Source organism: Cenococcum geophilum (assembly GCF_001692895.1).
Source record: "Cenococcum geophilum 1.58 unplaced genomic scaffold K441scaffold_4, whole genome shotgun sequence".
Lineage (NCBI taxonomy): Eukaryota > Fungi > Ascomycota > Dothideomycetes > Gloniales > Gloniaceae > Cenococcum > Cenococcum geophilum.
Window position 1 is genome coordinate 3666294 of NW_027137562.1, and position 19025 is coordinate 3685318.

Genomic DNA, 19025 nt, shown 5'->3' on the forward strand with positions numbered 1-19025 from the left:
TTAAACTATAACATCTATAATAAGGAGTTGTTAGGTATAGTTATAGCACTAAAGAAATAAAAAGCGTTTTTATAAGGTATAGAAAAACTATTTATAGTTAAAACGGATTATAAAAACCTAATAGGATTTCTAATAATAAAGGAACTTAACTAAAGGTAGGTTAAATAGGCAGAGATGCTTACAGAATACTATTTTAAGATTTAGTATACTAAAGGTACAGACAATATATAAGCAGACGCTCTAAGTTAAAAGGCTAAACTATAGAACAATAAAAAGCTATTAGGGGCTTTACTGTAAAAAGACATAGATGGACTAATTAGGTATAATTATCTAAAAATTATAGTAACTTAAGAAGAACTAAACAAAGTTTATAAATTACTAGAAAGCTTTTAGGTACAAAGAATTCTAGAGGTATAACTAGAGGATCCGCAGATAAATATATACAAGAATTAAGAAATAAAGTATATCCTAAGAAGTATAGCAGAACACTTTATAGAAGATTTCTATAAGGGACTAACTTAAGGACATAATAGAGCCACGGGCTTAGTGTTAAGACTCTAAAAAGAGTATATTATTAACAAAACCTAGGGCTTAGCGCGAAAAGTCACTAAAGAATATTTAGATTGCTAGAGAAATAAACTAATAAGGTATAAGCTATATAGAGGGTTATAACCTATTAAGATACCAGAGAGACTATGGGAGGTTATATTATAGGACTTTATTATTAAGTTACTAGAGTTAAGAGACCCTATTACCGGATAAGATTATAACGCGATTTTAGTAATAGTAGATAAGCTTATAAAGTAGGGATACTTTATAGCATGCACAGAAGAAATATTAGTANAAGATGTTGCTAAAATCTATATTAAAGAAGTGTTTATAAGACACGGAGCACTAACTAAAATTATATTAGATAGAGATCTAAGATTTATAATAGTATTTTAGGAGGTATTCTTAGCAGAATAAGAAGTTAGAGCAGTAACTTTTACTATATATTATCTATAGACAGATAGTTAAATAGAAAGACTAAATTAGATACTAGAGTAGTATCTAAAACACTATATTAATTATGTATAAAACAATTAGGTATTACTGTTACTAGTTATATAGTTTATATATAATATAACACTACAAGAAGGAATAGGCACATTACTATTTAAGGCGAATTATGGATATAAGCTAAGGATATTACTATTACCACAATAAGTAAAGAAAACGAGTAGTATAGCTAAAGAAAGAATAAAGATATTAATGAATCTTTATACAGACCTTATAGAATTAGTAAAAAAGGTATAAGAAAGAATAAAGAAGTACTATAATATTAAGAGATCTAAGGGACTAGATCTTAAGAAGGGAGATAAAATGTAGCTACTATATAAAATTTTTAAGAGTTAATAACTAAGTAAGAAGTTAGACTACGTTAGACTAGGACCTTTTAAAATTAAGTAAAGGATTTTACTAGTTACGTTTAAGTTAAACCTATTAGCTAAAATAAAGATTTACTCTATATAGCACATCGCGATACGAGAGCCAGTATATAGGAATATTAAGCTACCGGTTTATAAAGCAGACACGTATAGAGGATAAGAAGAAGACAAATGGCAAGTTTTAAAGGTTATTAGCTATAAGGATATTGACGACGAAATATAGTATAAGGTTAAGCGGATAGGCTATAATAAAACTACCTAGGAGCTACTAGAGAACCTAGAAAATACTATAGGAAAGGTATAGGAGTATTAGAAGAAATTAGGTTAGGTAGTATTAATAAAAAAGGATTATAAAAAAATAAGTCACCTAAGGGGGACTTAAGAAGAGTAGTTGCCGAGCTACTTAGATCTATTTCCTTCTTAGCTAAAAGAGGATCCGTTCTTTTATTACTAAGTTCCTATAGACCCTATTTTATAAGTTTCTACTCCTTAAAACGGACCTTCTTATAAACCTTCTTAAGACAGAGCAATTAAGCAGACGCCGCGATACGGGCTTTAAGGGCTTTCTATTCTATATTACGAGAACGTTTTAATTTAGTAAGGGCTTAAGACAGTTTACTATCTAGCTATATAGTAGTAGATTAAACATAAGACCCTAAGATAAGTTAATTAAGGAACTAGACGACTATTAAGAGTAATAGGTCGCGTATATTTAGCATTAGAGATAAAGCGAACGTTATAGGATGAACAAATATTTGCTTTAGTGCACTCTAAGCAAAAGAACAGTTATCGCGAAGATAGGTTCGCCAGCGTAATACAAACTAACCCCTCTTTTAAATAGCGAGAATATAGAAATAGTATAATCTTACTAAGAGATAATATCGCAGCAATAGTATAAGCACGACGTTACGCCTATAAGGAAGAAGGAGCTTTAGGTATAATAAGTAATAATATTAACTAAATTAATTAGACGGATATTACACCTCTAGTAAATAATTTAGAGATATTAGGAATCTTTAAGGACAAAGATAGAGAGGAGGGAGATAGTGTTACGGACGCTTTAAGTATAATGTTATAACTACTAGGAGAAGAGTTAGAAGAAGCTAGTTAGTTAATATAAGCACGGTCTAGGATAGATCCGATAGAGCTATATAATAAGAAATAGTAACTAAGGTTATATAACGTTGTACGCAGTATACGGAGTATACGAAGGGAACGTACGTATAATACGTATAACACGTATATTACGTATAAGGAGGATTTTATAGGAGTACGGTTGTGTATTTAAGGACCCTTAGTCCCTACCTANATAGTTNCTTCCTTATAGTAATTCTTAGAATATAATTAGAGTTAATCTATTAGGCAACCACTCCACTAGTTATTATTACGTTGTTGACTTTAATTTACATTACCTACACACCTAGCCTAATAACGAGCCCATCGTAGTACCTGCTACAAAGTTCCGTTACACTAAGACACTAAGTATATTATATATTAGTATAGATTATATATATAGATAATACGTATAATATATATAGAGCACCTAAAGACAAGAACTAGAAGTACCTAATAAGGGTATATTAGGCACCAGATAAGGCGAAATATAGAAATGCTAAGTATATATATAATTAGCACCTAGTAGAAGTATAAAGCTAAAGGGACTTAATACTTTAGCTAGGAAGATTCCTTATAGAAGAATGCCTAGACGGATAATAGTAATAGGAATACCTAGAGAATATATATCTATAGTATATTAAAGATAAAAAGCGAACTAAGTATTAGCTAAAAAAGGACTAAGTATAAATAGGATTAAGTAGCTAATAATTAGGAAAAGTAGAGGCCTATAAAACTAGAGGGAACTAATAGCAGAGCCTTAGACCCTTAAAGGAATTTAAGGATAACACCTAAATTTATAAGTTAAGTAGCAAGATTAACAGTTTAAAGTATTAATAGATAGTGGAGTAATAAGGAACTATATCTCTCTAGTAGCGGTTAAAAGGATAGGATTACTATATAGGAAAAAGGAGCACCCTTACCTATTAGTAATAATTTTAGGAGATCTAATAGCCTACAGAGGAGGTATTATTAATCTTAAAATAGAACCTATTTAGTTAACCATTAAAGGGAGATAAATTAAGATATCTTTTAATATATTACCATTAGGAAATAATAAGGCAGTATTAAAAATACCTTAGTTACAGGAATATAATCTAAGGATTAATTAGATTACAGGTTAGGTTAATATTAGGGATACTTAATAATATAAAATGTAATAGTAAGCTAAGTTAGTATAATACTAAGTAAGAGCGACCTATAAGGAAACGGAAAAAGGATTAAGCTATATACTAAAGAGATACCACAAGTATGGCAAGAAACTATAGTCACTAAAAAGTAAGGAGCTATTAAAGTATATAGTATAGAACTATAAGATAGAATTAGAACTAAGAATAAGTCTAAGGTTCTTTTCAATTTATAAGCTTACTAAGGAAGAAGATAGAGCATTAACAGAGTTTATCTAGGAAAACTTACGAAAGGGATATATTAGACTATTACAGTTGTTAGTAGGTTATCTAGTACTATTTATACTAAAGAAGAATAATAAACTAAGGCTATATATCGACTATAGACAGTTAAATAGCATCACTAAAAAAGATAGGTATCTTTTACCCTTAATTAGCGAAATCTAAGATAGGATAGGTAATATATAAATCTTTATAAAGATAGATCTAAGATAAGTATACTATTAGATTAGAATTAAGGAAGGCAACAAATAAAAAATAGTCTTTAGGTTAAAGGAAGGACTATATAAACTATTAGTTATATAATTTGGGCTTATAAATGTACTAGCAACGTTTTAGAAGTGTATTAATAATATATTAGGAGAACATTTAGTTAAATTTGTTATTGTATATCTTAATAATATTATTATCTACTTAATAACTAAGGAAGAGTACGGAGAATATATTAAATAGGTCTTAAAGAAACTATAAGAGAAATAGATGCTAGTAATAATTAAGAAATATAAGTTCTTTACTAGGAAGACTAATTTTATTAAATTTATTATTAAACTAGGCTAACTTAGTATAGATTTAAAGAAGATTAAAGCTATAGTAAATTGGTAAGAACTAGAAAATGTTATATAGTTAAGATTATTCCTAGGGTTTTGCAATTACTGCAGAAGGTTTATAGCGTAATAGTTAAAGGATATTAAACTATTTACGCGACTAATAAAGAAAGAAGAACTATAGGTATAGGGGGAGGAATAGCAAAAATTATTTAAGAAAGTTAAAGAGTTGTTTACCTAGGAGCTAGTTCTTAAAATCTATTAACTAGAACTAGAAATGGTTATAAAAACAGATATATTAGACTTTATACTAAGGGTGTACTTTATATAAAAATATTAAGATAGATAGTACCTAGTAGTATACTATAGTTAAAAGATAACACTACTAGAGTTAAACTATAATATCTATAATAAGGAGTTATTAGGTATAGTTATANNANTAAAGNAATAGANAGNATTCTTATAAGGNATANANAAACTATTTATAGTTAAGANNGATTATAAGAACCTAATAGGATTCCTAATAATAAAGGAACTTAACTAAAAATAGGTTAGATAGGCAGAGATGCTTATAAAATATTATTTTAAGATTTAGTATATTAAGGGTATAGATAATATATAAGCAAATACTCTAAGTTAAAAGGCTTTACTATAAAATAACGAAAAGCCATTAGGGGCTTTACTATAAAAAGATATAGATAAACTAATTAGATATAATTATCTAAAAATTATAGCAACTTAAGAAGAATTAGATAGAGTTTATAAGTTACTAGAAAGCTTTTAAGTATAAAGGATCTTTAAAGTATAGCTAGAAGAATAGTTAGAGTATCTAGGAGAAGAAATACTATATAAGTATAAAGAGGTAAAGTATATCCTAAGAAGCATAGCGGAGCATTTTATAGAAGATTTCTATAAGGGAATAACTTAAGGATATAATGGAGCTATAGGCTTAGTATTAAGACTTTAAGAGGAGTATATTATTGATAGAATTTAGGGCTTAACGCGAAAAGTTATAAAGGAATATTTAGATTGCTAAAGAAATAAACTAATAAGGTATAAGCCGTATAAACGGCTACAACCTATTAAAATACTAAAAAGACTATAGGAAGTTATATTATAGGACTTTATTATAAAGTTACTAAAATTAAGAAATCCTATTACCGGATAAGATTATAACGCGATTTTAATAATAGTGGATAAGCTTATAAAGTGGGGATACTTTATAGTATATATAGAAGAAATATCAGTAGAAGATATTGCTAGAATCTATATTAAAGAAGTATTTATAAAATATAGGGTACTAAGTAAGATTATATAAGATAGAGATCTAAGATTTATAGTAGTATTTTAGGAGGTATTCTTAGCGGAATAAGGAGTTAGAGTAGTAACTTTTACTATATATTATCCGCAGACAGACAGTTAAATAGAAAGATTAAATTAGACACTAGAATAGTATCTAAGATACTATATTAATTACGCATGAAATAATTAGGTATTATTATTACTAATTATATAGTTTATATATAATATAACACTATAAGAGGGAATAGGCATATTACTATTTAAGGCGAATTACAGGTATAAGCTAAGAATATTATTATTATTACTACAATAAGTAAAGAAAACGAGTGGTATAGCTAAAGAAAGGATAAAAACACTAATAAATCTTTATATAGACCTTATAGAATTAGTAAAAACAGTATAATAGAGAATAAAAAGGTACTATAATGCTAAGAGATCTAAGGGACTAGATTTTAAAGAGGGAGATAAAATGTAGCTACTATACAAAAATTTCAAGAGTCGACGACTAAGTAAAAAGTTAGACTATATTAAACTAGGACCTTTTAAAATTATATAGAGGATTTTACTAGTTAGATTTAAGTTAGATTTACTAGCTAGAATAAGAATCTACCCTATATAGTATATTGCAATGCTAAAGCTAGTATATAGGAATATTAAGCTATTAATTTATAAAGTAGACACGTATAGAGGATAAGAAGAGGATAAATAGTAAGTTTTAAGAATTATTAGTTATAAGAACGTTAATAACAAAATATAGTATAAAGTAAAGTAGATAGGCTATAATAAGACTACCTAGGAACTACTAAAGAACCTAAAAAACGCTATAGGAAAGGTATAGGAGTATTAAAAGAGATTAGGTTAGGTAATATTAATAAAAAAGAATTGCTAAAAAATAAGTTACCTAAAGGGGATTTAAGAGGAGTAGTTACTAAACTATTTAGATTTATTTCCTCCTTAAATAAAAGGGGGACCGTTCTTTTATTACTATTCCTATAGACCTTATTTTATAAGCTTTTACTCCTTAAAATAAACCTACTTATAACCCTTTTTAAGACGGAGTAACTAAGCGGACGCTATAATATAAGCCTTTAGGGCCTTCTGCTCTATATTATAAGAACGTTTTAACTTAATAAGGGCTTAAGATAGTTTACTATTTAGCTATATAGTAGTAGATTAAATATAAGACCTTAAAATTAATTAATTAGGGAACTAGATAACTATTAAGGATAATAGGCTATATATATTTAGTATTAGAGATAGAGTAAACGTTATAGGATGAACGAATATTTACTTTAGTGCACTTTAAGTAAGAGGACGGTTATTACGAAGATAGGTTCACCAATATAATATAAACTAACCCCTCTTTTAAATAGTAAGAACACTTGATAGCATAATCTCACTAAGAGATAATATTGCAGCAATAGTACGAGTATAACGTTACGCCTATGAAAAAGAAAGAGCTTTAGGTATAATAAGTAACAATATTAACTAAATTAATTAGATGGATATTACACCTCTAATAAACAACTTAAAGATATTTAAAATCTTTAAGGACGAAGATAAAGAGAAGGGAAATAGTGTTATAGACGCTTTAAGTATAATATTATAACTACTTAGGGAAGAGTTAGAAGAAGCTAATTAGTTAATTTAGATATAGTCTAAAATAGAGCCGGTAGAGCTATATAACAAAGAATAGTAACTAAGGTTATATAACGTTATATATAGTATACGCAGTATATAGAGAGAACGTACGTATAATACGTATAATATATACATTACGTACAAGAAGGATTTTATAGGAGTACGGTTGTGTATTTAAGGACCCTTAATCCCTACCTAGATAGTTCCTTCCTTATAGTAATTCTTAGAATATAATTAAAGTTAATCTGTTAGGCAACTACTCTACTAGTTATTATTACGTTGTTAACTTTAATTTTCATTACCTATACACCTAGCCCATTAATAAGCCTATTGTAGTACTTACTATAAGGTTCCGTTATAATCGTCAAATTGCTAAACGAGTGTTTAATTTCTTCCTTTAAGTTCTTACCTAAATCTACTACTTAGTTATGCCCCCTTTAGCTGCAATTATATCGCGTATATGTTGCCTTATAAATACAATAAGTTGGTATAGATCTTCTTCCGTAATCTTATCCTACTTCTTTTAAATTACCTATTGCATCTACTCCTCCGTATAAGGCTTATTACGACGCTAGGTAATTAATTTCTTTATTATCTTCTAAAGAGCTTTAATTGGGTTAAGATTAGGGCTATTTAGAGGCTAATTAAGTAGTTAGATTTAGTTAGCCGTAAATCTAGCTATAGTGGATTAAGCTCTATATATAGGTATGTTGTCTATTTATATAATAAATAGGGTAGGATTAAATAACTAGGGGGCGTTAATATATATATAATACTCCCTATTATAGTATTTATAGAAGTTTTTTAGGCTTAGGTAAATGTGATCTTAGAAGCCTTAAGCCATAATATTACCCCATTTCTGCTTATTTTAAAAGACTAGAGGCCCTTTCTTAACACCCGTAAAGTAAGCCTAAATTATTATATAAGGTATATTGTGGAGTCTTGGCTAAAGGTAGTGGGGGTAAAATTGTTTATAAGGCCATTAAGTTATAAAGATATACTGGTGGCCACTATGGTATATCATAGATTCGTCTGTCCATATAATTTTAAATTAGTCTTTAATTATTTATAAGCTTACCTAGTAGGTGAATATAAGTCGCTCTTAGCGCTGCCTTTAGGTTAGCTATGGCTTTAGGTAAGTAATATATTACCAAAAGCCTTCCTTTTTTAGTAATTGCCTAATTATAGAGTTAGAAGCGTAGAGTCCTATTTTAGCAGAGAGCTTAATATAGGTAGTAGTACGCGCCTAGTTATAAGATTTAATAAAGTTAACTAAGCGTTAGCGCGTAGGCGTGTTATACCTAAGGCGATTTCTAAAGTCACTATATCGCGGAGTTAATGGCTTGTTATAGATGGCGTGTATAGTTAATAGAGGCTCTTATAAAGTAGTCGCGATAGTAGTAAAAGGCATAGAGATAATGTTTTGGAAGGCCTTAATTACGTACTGTATTTTATATAGTATGGAGCTATATTAGCAAAGATCGCGTACCCGTATAATTACGCTTTGCTAATACTTATTAATATAGTGGTAGTGTTACTTAATCCTTTAGTCTTTATATTATAACTCTCTCTAGGCTTTATATAAGGTGTTCTAAATAATTTAATTATAAGCTTAGCGTTCCTAGTAATTAGGCGTTAAAGATGGAAATATTTAAGGAGAAGGAGATAACTAAGGGGAGGAAGAAAATGGTGCTGTAGATGCATCTAGCGAGGCTATATTGGGTATTGTAGTTATATTAAAAGTAGGTCTAGTAAAGGCCTAAAAAGGTAAAATTAAACGGAAGATAATATTGGAAAAGCTAAGTAGAGCTCTTTAATTTGGCTAAATATTGCGTTTAGTATATAAGGGAGGAAGGGTAGGAGAATATGTAGGGAGAGGCGTACTTAGGGGTTAATTTTCGTCTAAATTCTTATTAGAGGCTATATCTAAAGAAGTATATATAGATTAGTGTTGGAAATAATTAATTTTAGTATAAAAAGGACTAATTTTAATAAGAGTAATATACTGTCCTCTTTTATAACCTTAAGCTCGCTATACCTGCTAAAAGTTATTTTCTAAGTTGTCCTCTAAGTCGTCCCTCTAACCTAATTGCTTACCTAACTGCTTACCACTACCGTTACCACCTCTCTACTTGATTATAACCTTTACTATTACGGATAAGGCCGCTTAAAGAGGCGTATAAGTTATTCTATATAAAGAAACGCGTTAAGTATTATAAATATTAGTTAGTAATATAAAATTAAGAAGAGCCTTATTATAACCGTACTAGGAGAGCACCTCATTGTAGAGCTAAAGGAAATGAGTTAAAGGCGTTAAAGGCGTCGCGGTCGCATTACGAGTTGAGGTTGTTCGGATATTTCCATTTGATATCGGCGATCGATCTGCATACGGCTAGTAGGAGGCTTGATCGACACGCACTTACAACGAGATATAACAAGGTGGTGTAGTGTTTTAAGACATAATATTCCTTTTTAACTACTAGGATTTCTTTAACTTTCTATTCTTTATCCTCTATAATCTAGATTAGTAGTAGGGGGTTATTATACTGCCTAGGTAGTAGATTATCTATAGCCTTTTATAGTTAGTTTAGGGAGAAAACAGGGTAGATTCTTATTAACTCTAATAGCTTAACTTTAAAAAAGCGTCCTACTCTTTAAAGAATCTTATATAGGCTAGCCATCTAATAGTCTAGCTTATATCTTAACCTCTAGGTTTTCTAGTTCTTTATTAACACCTATACCTTATCTCCTACTTAGAAGTCTACCTTATAACAATATCGGCTTATATTAGACTTCTTCTTCTCTTACGCTTTTTTTTTAATAATTGTTTAAGCAGTCTTCTAGGCTCCGTATATTCTCTTAGTAAATACCTAGGCCTCTTTATATCTAAGGCGTTCGCGAGCTAGGGTAGGTTTAATAGGCCTATCCTAATTAAAGGACGTTTATAGTGCATACCTATAGAGTAGTTTAAATAATAATATCCCTATACTATTATAGGGGAGGATAAGCTGCGCGTAGTCTATTATAGGTAGTAGTTCTAACTAGTTATCCTAATAGTAGTCTATAAAGGGACCTAGTCGCTAGTTAAGGTACTACTTTATAATTTTAGTTTAGCTATTAGTCTAAGGGTAAAATATAGTAAAGAGCTTAATTTTAATCCTAAGGATATAGTAAATTTTGTTTTAAAAATCTAATATAAACTAGGGACTATAGTCGAAGATAATTAATTTAGAGGCGCCATAAAATTAATAGATGTTGTTAATATAGAGGCAGGTTATATCCTTTATATAATCGGTTAATTACTATAAAGGCCGTATTATAGCCGTAGGCGTTCTTTAGAAACGACTTAAAGTCCATTATAATATATTGCTAAGGGCGTTCTAGAACTAGTAACGGTTTTAGCCACCTAGAGGTGCGATCACTAGGGGTATCTACACGCCTATAGGCGTAATAGTTTCTTATAAATTAATTTATATCTAATAAAAGTCCTCGCCAGTAGTAATAGGGTATTAGTAGTTAGTGGGTCTTATCTTAACAAGAGTATGCTATTAAGACTTAACAGTGGGCTTTATAGATTCGCTCTATTTATAGGTTATTAATATCTATTATAAGTTATTCTTAGTATAGAAGTAGTCCTTCTTCTATTTCTAAATTAGGGTTACTTTTTATAGCTTAGTTACGGAGGGCCTTTAGAGAGTCAGCTGTGTAGTTTATAGTTAAAATATAATTAATTAGCCCTATTAGTTCGTCTAAGACTTCTTCTATGGGTGCTAAATTATTCTACTTAGAGTCTAGCTCCTTAAGGATCCGTAGGTTAAGCTATTTAGGGTAAAGGAGGGCGCGCGTCTAGTATTAGGCCTTTAGCTTATCCTAGAGTCCTATATCTTATTTCCTTTAGGTTAATATATTAGTCTTAAAGTTTTACTTATTAGAATAATATATAATTATAAAGAAGAATTAAGAGAGTATTTTAGCCTAGTAAGCTTATTATTTAGTAAGCTGCTTTATAGTTATAAAGTACTCTAAGGCTTTATAATCTATATATATCTTAATCTAGGAGTTTATACCTTTAAGCTCTATACGCTATTAGAATAGTAATTAAATAATAGCTAGCATTTCTTTATTATAAACTTTATAGTTACATTTAGCTAAATCTATTATTTTTAAAAAGAAGGCAATAAGGTACTATTTACCGTCTAGATATAACTGTAATAGGATTCCCGCTTTAACTTTATTAGAAGCGTCTATTTTTAGCATTAACTTAAGGTCCGAGTTATAATAATAAAGAATTAAAAAAGAGATAAGCCAATCTTTTAACTCTCTAAAGACTTTTATATAGTTATTATTAAAGATAAAAGGTGTATCTTTCTAGGTAAGTTATATAAGAGGCTTGACTATAACTTTATAGTTACAGATAAACCAGTAATAGAAATTATAAAAACTAAGAAAGGATTAGATCCCCTTTATAGTATAAAGGGGCTTCTAGTTATGGATTACTTTAACCTTTTTAGAGTTAACTTTAATTCTATCTATACTTATAATAAACCTAAAGTACTTTATACATTTAACCCTAAATTTATATTTCTTAATATCGGCTTATAAGCCCGCATTTTATAATATCTTTAAGACCTTCTTAACGTAAACCTGGTACTTAAGTTTATTATTTAAGTATATAAGAATAGTATCTAGGTATACTGTGCAGAATTAATTAAGGTAATTAAAAAGAACATTATTTATATACCTTTGGTATATAGCCGGTCTATTTATTAGTTTAAAGGGAAGAACTTTATACTTATAGAACCTATAACGGGTATAGAATATTATTAAGTCTTTAGATATAGGGTTTATTCTAATTTGGGAGAAAGCTTAGCGGATATTAAGTCTGGTAAAGATCTTTACCTAGCTTAAATATATAAAGGTCTTGTTAATTAAGGGAATAGATACTAATTCTTTTAAGTAATAGTGTTTAGCTTTTAATAGTTAATATAAAAATAAAGGCCATTATTAGGCGTTTTTATAAATAGAATAGGGGAGGTAAAAGGGGCTTAACTTAGCTTAATAAACCCTTTATTAAGGTTATTAATTAAGTACTACTTTATTGCCTTTAGATTACCTATTAACTATTATTAAAGAAGAGTATAGCCTAGTAAGTTATTATCTTTTAATTAAATCTTATAATTATATATCTAGTAAGGGGGTAATTTATCTAAAGCCGCCTTTAAGAATACGTCCTTATAATTTATATAGAAAGTAGGGGGAAGACGTTTAATTAGTTCCTTATTAGCTTCCTTAGCTAGCTTTTCCTCCCTATCCTTAATAATTTGGCTAATCTTATATAGGCTTATTATAAAGACTTTATTATCCTTCTAGTATATATTAAAGTAGAACACTATAGCGCTAATTACGGTAATATTTACTATAGGGGGGTACCTAATAATAGGGGCGTATATAACTTTAGGGACCTTTAGGGTATTAGCGTTATTGTTACTCCTTTTAACTCCTATTGCATTTTTTTTTAAAAGGTTATCCCTTATATCCTATTAGTACGTTCTTTTCTATACCAGTTAAGTCTATGCAATTTAAACGTTATCTATATTACTATCTATCCCACTTCTATATATAGAGTCCTCTTTAAATATAGCGCTTTAGGAGAGTATCTATATTAGTATAAAGTTCTCCCCAGCTCTATAATAGGCGTTTTTTTTTAGGTAAAGGCTAGGTTACGGGCCTAAATATCCTACTAGTAGGTAGGGTTAGCCTTTACGGCTAGTATTCTATAGTTGGTTTAGATTTCCCTAATATGGGGGGGGGGTATCTTTAGTCTATCCTTCGGCTAAATAAACTATCTTTATTATATATTTAGCTAAATATTAAAGTAGAACATCTATTTTTAGTTATAGATTATATTATAGGACCCTAAGTCTAGGATATAAAACGGGATACTATATTAGCGTTGTCTATTAAGAGAAATATATAACTTTAAAATATAGGTAACTAGTTAACCTACTTAGCTATTATAGCCCTTTACCTAAATAGGCTTCTTAAGTAGGGTAGCTTTTATATTTAGAAACTCAGTAATATTAATTATATAGGTAGTATTTATAAAGGCAAAGCTATTTGCTCTAGTGTTAATAAGGGTAGTTATATTAACTCTATATCTATTTTAAAATAATATATATAAAACCATAAAATGTCTTTTACCTATTAACTAACTAAGATTAATCTCCTTAAAATTAATAGGGTACCCTAGGGGGGAGTTTTTCCTTAAAGTTCTTCTTTCCCTAACTCGTTAGACGTTTCTCCTTCCTCTATTTCTTTAATATCGCCTATATTCTTTAGCTCTAGGCACAATAAGGTAAAGTAACCCTTCTTATTATAGTTATAGCACATAGCTAAGGTAGGGTTAATTAGGGTATTATAATAAGTACTAGTTAGGGGTGTAGTACATAGCTAATTAGGAGAGGCTTATTAGTATATAAATATAAGCGGTTATAGCCTATCTTCCTCTTCTAGCTCCTATAGGTATAGCTAATAAATTTAAATCACTACGGGGTTGCTTCTACCAATTAGGGTAGGTATTAATTCGCTTTAGTTCTAAATTTAATAATAGGTAATAAGTTGCGAGTTTATCATACGTTGGAAGGTTATTTAAGGTTATATCAATCTTCTCTTATAGCTGGATTATTAGCTTATTAAATAGGTCTAACTAGTAGTTCTTAAGGGGAACTTAGCCTTCTCCTATAAGGTATAGGAATTAAGTCTAAAATTTAGTAAAGAGTTAGTTTAGTTTTATTATTAGGCAATTATAGTTATACCAGGCATCCTATACTTTATTTAAGTTAATATAAATAACCGCTAGGTGCCGTATTATCTTATTAATAGATATACATTAGATAGGGAACTCGTTCTTAAACTTGGCTTAAAGGTGCTATTAAGTGTCCCTAGTGGTTTAACCAAAGAGGTAGAGCATTTTGGCTTCTTTAAAAAGGAAATGGTTGTAGTTAATATAGAGCTTTCCTTATACTTAAATCCTCTAATTCTTAAAGATAGGGTTTATCCTATTAGATAATAGTTAGAGATTAGGGAGCTTAACGGACTTTAATTGCTTTATTATTATATCTATACTCCCTAGTATATTACATTTAGCAAAGTAAATAGGTTAGCTAGGATATTGGAAAGGGGAAGCTAGGCTATTTTATAGAGTCTCTTATATATTCCTTAAATTAAAACAATTAGCTTTCTAGCTAGCTATAAGGGCGGAAATCTACTTACGTACGTCTATAACGTTATTATTGTCTTTAATTTCTAATCCTAATTAGATCTTAGGTCCCTCTTAGGTAAAAGCAGCTCTCTTAAATAAGCTAGCTTTAGGTACTATTATTAGCTTCCTAGGGTTTATTAATATTATACGCTTTAGTTTTAATTCCGGGGGTATAGGTCCAGTCCTATCTAGCTTATAAAGTAGGATATTACTAAGGCCTTCCCGGGTAATATAGAGTAACTTTAGTGTTTAAGTATAATGTGTTAACGCGTCGTTACAGACAAGGGTCTTCTTTTGGGGTAGGATATTATTAAGGCCTTCCTAGGCAATATAGGGAGAGCTTAATATAATATAATGGCTTATATAAATACCTCTAAACCAAAGCTTATAGATTGCTATCCAATAAAGATATTAAGCTAAAGAGAAGGATAGGGGGTCGCTAGGGCTGGTATAAATAAATAATTAGCGCGAGCCGCTAAGGCGCTAGTAGTAGGCAAGCTAACAGTAGAAAATAGTACTAGATAGTATGCGACAATATAAGACAATAGAATAAGTGGCAGAATTTGGCAGGTAACGCGTTCTATCATTGTTATAAGTAATATTATATCTAAGTAGATAAGGGGTAGTAAGTAGTAAGTTTTCTCCTCTATCTCCTTCCTTTTTATTACTACCTCCCTACTAATCTATTAACTCCTTATTAGAATATATTCTTTAATTCTTATAATAACTAGCTAACTAAGAAATCTCTAAGCTTAATTAAACTCCTCTTCTAACTCGCCTATAAGAAAAAACCCTCTATAATCTTTATTAATAAAATTAACTCCCTTTATAGTTCGCGCTCGTCTTCTACTATATCTGCCCTATACCTCTCCGGCTTTAAAACCGAGCTGCTTATCTAAATAGACGGCGTTAGTAATAATAACATTAGTATCCTTATTCTTAGTGCTATAAATCTCCCCTAGACGCTTAATCCTACTATTTAAGAGCGCTTTTAGAACAAGATATATATTTTATTACTAGATAATAAGGTTAGGAGATAGTTATTTAAGCGGGCGGTAGGGAAAGTAGGTTTAAAGGGGCTAGAAAAAAAGGATTTAAAGATTTTAGAATAGAAAATAAAAGGGTTTTTAGGGAGTAATTTAGCGGGTGTTATATAGGAGGCGTTAATAGTGCCTATTAGGAAGGTTAAGGCTACTATATATTATAAATAGGTAAATCTAATAGCAGTATCCCCCTCTTCCCTCTTTTTTACCCTATTACCTTAACTAACTAAACTAATAAAACCTACCTTATAGGTTAAAGCTAATAATAAAAAATACCTTACTTTATGCTCCTTAGCTAATTAAGGCGTAACAGGAATATCCTAGCGCAATGTACTAAGACATATACTTAAGGAACTAGATATATTAGTTAAAGACTTATATATTATATTAGTAGTAGTAGTAGTTCTTTGATTAACGTCTGATATAGATCCTATCTTGGCCCACGCAGACTACTCCGTCATAGGGGGGAAAACTTGTAATTTACATGAAGAAAACCCTGCAGTTGGGGGAGGAAAAACCCTATGAGCAGCCTCAGTAGGATAAAAAACCCCGATTTGCCATATTTGCACGTAGCAGCGGCCCTACGGGCCTACTGCACGTCCTCCTCCTTAGATGTTTTGAACTCCTTAGGAACCACTGCTTCCTTCTCTAGCTTATTAAAGCTAGGGTTTACTACGTCCTAGCTAGGCCTTGCTAATTAATTACTATATCTTATTATCTCTTTATATCCCATATCTTGCCTATCCCCTGTATGCTATCTCTTATGTAGACCACTGCCATATACGCCTTGCCTCCCCCCCCTAGAGTTATTGAAGGCGTAAGGGGGATTTATCCATTCTAACCACCGTAATACTGATAAGCGAGCGGGATATTATGTATTTGGGTATCTTTTGTGCCTAGGCCCCAGCTAGGCCCTCTCTAAGGGTCACTACTCTGTTAAAAGGAGATAGGGAAAACCGTGGGTCGCAATCCAAGCTGCTAGGTAGTATTTGGTAGTTAAAAACGGCAAGTGACCGCATGCTCCGCGGGCGACTGCCCTGGGGGTTAAAAGGGCAGGTAGTTATATATTAGCTAGTAATATAGTAGAGTTTAATATACCTACTTATCTAAGCCTCTACCCTAGTTTTCTAGTGCTTTAGTCCTAGTCTATAAGCAGTTGGCTACCACCACTACTCGTACAGGGAATTTCACCATTCTTTTAGATATCTTATAACGGGTTATTAGCCTAAGTACTAGTCTACCCCCCAGCAGTCTATATAAGAGTCTTCTTCTAGAGTTAGTACGCTTTTGTATAGCTTGGGAGCCTTCTATAGCCTCTAGTTTTACGCCTTTTCTATTATTTCCGCCGGCATAGGCATAAGCTGCCATTTCTAGGGGTCGTAACTCCCGTCTTACGCGCCTACTGGCGTAATCCTATAAAGGTATTGTGGCTGCATCCTATAATGTAGACTTAGGCGCACTTTTTATAGTTAGGCCTAGCTAAAACCTTCCTGCCTAAGTAACTCCTGTTTACTCCTTAAGTATATCTCACTGGCGTACCGCCCTAAAGACGGACGGTTCCGTCTATTAATATACTAATACGCGTATCCGTTCTCTTAAGCTATATAGTAGTCTCTCCGGCTAGGATATAATCCTACCTACCTACTAGGTGCACTAAGGGTTAGAGCTTAGCTAAGGGGTAAGGTCCTTAGAGCCAGCAGTGGCTACTACGTACTACGCCCCGCGGGAGGTTCCCGTTTCGCGTTGCCTATAAGAGTCTCCTTATAATAGGCTAACCGTGTCTTGTAGGAGAGGGGCCGTAAAGACACTAGGTCCCGCACCAGACGACCTACTCCCCCCTCTCCTACTAACTAAGCTTATGTCCCCCTCTTTTATAAGCTGGCCTGTGTCTTTAACTGTTAAGACCTTGTCTAACTAGCCTGTATTTCCCCTATAGCCTCCCCCATATATATGCATTAGGTTATATACACCACGCCTATTAAGACCCTCCTATAAGTTGCCTTATATATATACGCATTAGGTTACGTACACCACGCCTATTAAGACCCTCCTATAAGTCACCTGTAAGTCGACTAAGTCGTACGCCATAGGGCCGTTAAAGCTAGCCTGTGTTTCCGCTACCTAGAGCTTTACCCGTGTTTCCACCTCGTTAAGCCGTCTAGTCGCCGTTACGTCGCCATCGCGTCGCTGTCGCGTCGCTGTCGTCCAGGTCGCGCGCATTACGCCTATTAAGACCCTCTTTTAAGTCACCTGGGTATACTAGATACCAGATAGGCCCTTATAGAGGGGCCTTAATAAGTTCTCTAGGTAGGGCCTTAATAAGTTCTTTATAGTAGCCTTAGGGCCTTAATAAGTTTTATATAAAGTATCTACGACGCATTAACCTTAACAAGTTCTTATAAAAAGAGGTTCCCTACGCCCTCGCTATATCCTCTTGGTCTTAGAGCTAATGCAAGCCTAAGGGTATCCTGTTATACGCCTAGGGCGCGTTTATATTAACTAGCTAAATAAGGCTAGTTTTGGGCCTGGCTGCGAGCTAGGTAGTTATACGTTGGGCGGTTTTCATATCCCAGTTTCCCTTAATGGCCCCCCTAGATGGTATGGTAGGAGCCCTAAGTAGGGGCAGTAGGACTTCTGGTGTTGTTGAGGGTAATATATGCGTCGTAGGCTTAACACCACAGAGTCGCAACACTAGCGCGCTGCGCGCGCTGCGACGGCTCTCCTCTATCGCCTCTGCACTTAGCCATCATAGGGAATGATTTCCCGATGATGTTTCCACCCGCGGCGACGTAGACGCGTGCAGTAGGGCTTCGCGGGCTTATATATTATATTAGAGAAGGCGAAACCGTTAGTTATATAGGAGGATATTAATAAGTGTACTAAGTAGACGGAGAAGTTTAGGAGTAAGGGGGGGGAGGTAGGCGGAGAAATGGGAGAAGGGCTATTTATTAAAGCGATAGTATAAGGGGCTAAAAGGATAGGAGGGGTAAGTATAGAGAGAATAAGGGACCGATATATAGTTGTAATAATATATATTTATAAGTAGGCGTTACAGCCCTTAGTAAGGCACCTTGTATGCTAAAGTATTTACCCTTTTATAATATTAAGAAACCTAAAGTATTATATACAATTCCTAGAGATAAATAACTGCAGCTAGTCTAAGTTTTAAAAGCCCCTAGTATGGTAAATAATAGGTCCTAAGTCGACCCAGTAAATTTAATGCCGTAGTGGCGCATCTGGTTTAAATCCTTTTCTAACTATTTTCCCTACTTATTTAAAGCGCGCGG